Source organism: Dufourea novaeangliae, unplaced genomic scaffold (genome assembly GCF_001272555.1).
Source record: "Dufourea novaeangliae isolate 0120121106 unplaced genomic scaffold, ASM127255v1 scaffold294, whole genome shotgun sequence".
In the NCBI taxonomy this organism is placed as follows: Eukaryota; Metazoa; Arthropoda; class Insecta; order Hymenoptera; family Halictidae; genus Dufourea; species Dufourea novaeangliae.
The window spans coordinates 295,769-298,646 of NW_015374200.1; positions in this window are offsets into that span (position 1 = coordinate 295,769).

Here is a 2,878-nt window from a genome sequence, read left to right on the forward strand (position 1 = left end):
AGCAGTGAAAAGCATTGTGTCATCTGAATAGAGTGATAGTGGTGAGTGTTTTGATTTTGGAATGTCATTTATGAATAAATTGAACAGAATGGGTCCCAAGATAGAACCTTGGGGGACACCGGCCAGAACAGGGTGTTGATTTGAGTCAGAACCATTGATTGAAACATAAATAAATCTGTCAGTAAGGTAGTATTGAATTAATTTAATAAAGGTTTCATTGAGTCCGATTTTAGCAAGTTTTAGCAGGAGTGCCTAGTGCCAGACCGTGTCGAATGCCTTTGCCAGATCGAGCAGGACGATACTGGCAAATCTGCCCACGTTCACTTCGTGGGTGATCAGCTGAGCAACGCGTACAAGTTGATGAGTGATAGAGTGGCAAGATCTAAAACCGAACTGCTGCTCAATCAGCACTCCCTGTCGCGTCCGTCCGCGTGGATTCTCTTTTGAATCCGCCTGGAGTTGTAAATTCTAGGCTCGACCGTCGTGGTACGCGTACAGTTGCGACTGTTGCCCGTCAAATTAATATTAGGCAACTGTTTCAATATTCTCTAAGTGAGAAAAACTAATAATTGCTCGACCGTTGGAGCTGACGAATCGTGAGGTGAATGTTGTCGAATAAATTGAGTCCGTGTGACTCTTATCGAAACGAGTACGTGTTTTCGAATGATTGTTGTCGAATGACTGTTCGATTGCGAGTTAATGCGAATGAATTGAATCCGTGTGCCTCTTGGCGATACGAGTACGTGAATGGCTTGAGTCCGTGTGACTCTTGTCGATACGAGTGCGTGAAAATGTTCGAGTACGAGTGTATGTTCGTGTACGACTGATCGAATGCGAGTGAATGTTCGTGTACGACTGTATGTTTACGAAATGTTCGAATGCGAGTGTTTGAGTGAATGTTCGTGTACGACTGACTGCTTACGAATGTATTGAGTCCGTTTGACTCTTGTCGATACGAGTACGTGAGTGACTGTTCGATACGAGTGTTCGAATGCGAGTTTTTGTTCGTGATTCGTGTGACGTCGCGCTTCCTCCAAGTTCGCTGAAGGCGTTACCAAAACTCGCCTCCTTATTGGTTATGCCCTGTAGGGGAAGGCAAATTTCTCGATTTTTCCAAGTGTCGTGGAGGTGGAAAACCTCTCCTTCAGGGCGAAGCGGACGTCAGAAAAATATCGCGCACGTGGTCACGGTGCGAGTTGACCGCGACGAATTTTCGAGTCTCTCAACGGTAGAGTTTATGGCTGTATTGTCTGCGAGTCAGTGCGCCCCGGTGAGGCCCGGCGCGGATGGGTCCCAGGTAATCGAGCGCATGTGGCGGACTGCAGACCAAATGTTCGCTTCTTTTGTCTCTGCTTCCCTTTGTCACCAAAATCGAAATTGCAAAGGGTCGGTCTTGAATATATATAAACTGACTGAAAGAAGGAAATAAAATAATAAAAAATAACGGTACCGTCTGACTCCATAGCCGTCGTTTCGGTCTACGACGGAACACACCCTCTCTTTCCAAAAAGACTGCAAGGTTTTTGTATAAACATTTTTCAAAGACCTTCCCAAGAAGTGGGAGAAGTCTGATGGGTCGGTAGCCGTCGAGTCGATTTTTGGGCTTTCCTGGTTTCGGTATCGGCGTGATTTTCGCAATCTTCCAGGCGTCAGGAAAGTACGAGATCTTAAGGCAACTTTTAAAAATGTAATACAGTTGGAGGATGATCTTCCTAGCCGAGTGTTTTAACATGAGGGTGTTTATTTATCATGACCCGGTGCTTTTTTGTTTTTGAGATTTCTAATGACTCCGGCGATCATGGATGGCTCGATGGTAATGTTTTGTGAGTCAGCATTAACGGTTGAGTTTAAACGCGACGCGTATTCGTTTGCGGCGTTTTCATACGGCGATTTTAATTTTTGGACTCCGGAATGTGCATTTGCAAAATGCAAATTCTCTGGCATTCCTTTTTTTCTTTTTTTAAATATTCCTTGATTTGCGTGAGCCGTTCCTGTGACTGTTAGCGAGACGCCGCCTTACCAGCGAAAGTCAGTATGTTTAATCGGTGTTACCTGCAATCACAATTAACTTATGTTATTTCAAGAAGGTGTATATGGGAAAATTTACAAAAAACCCACACATCAAAGACTCTAATTATAGAGAAGGAAACACAGCCATCCCCCTCCAAAACCATGAGTGAGTGGGGGGGGGGAGTTGCAAGCACCCGTATTGTGTGCATGCAAAAGGGCAACGAGGATGATATTGAGCCGGGAACTCAGAGACATGCAAGCCGATGCCCACTATGCATGCGCAGTAGAGAAGAGAAGCAAGACCAGTCAGCTGATCAGCCATTTTTTTGTTTTTTTTTTTTTACGTGAGGGAATGCATTTACGCACACCCCCGCCATCCTCCAATGTGGGAGGAGTGGGGCGGGGGTAGTGTGGGACTCATCCCCATTAGGGCAAGGCCCAGGGGAAATACCCACTAAACCCTCACGGTGGCCGGGCTCGGCGCTATGCGGGGAGGCACCGGGATCTCTTGCGAACACAACCGGTACCTCCCCAGCGCCAGCTCCGCCAGTTAACGGCGGAGCGCCCTCTCTGTGGTGGGGGAAGCGGGGAGCTCCACCCCCCGCCGGACCGCGGGTGCCTCAGTCCCGCGATCCCAACAGTCCCTTTTAGTCGCCTCTTACGACAGGCAGGGATTACCGTGGGCGTATTCTATTCCCCGCCACACAGGGAGGAAAAAGGAAGCGCACCGCCGGGAGGAAACGAACGTGCCCCCCAACCGGCGGCGGCATCGACGCGGGCACCTCAAGGCAGGGGTGTCAGCCCACCCCCACGTGCCCGGCGACCCCGCAACAGGCCGGCGGGCCCAAGGGCCCGTTACCGCCAATCG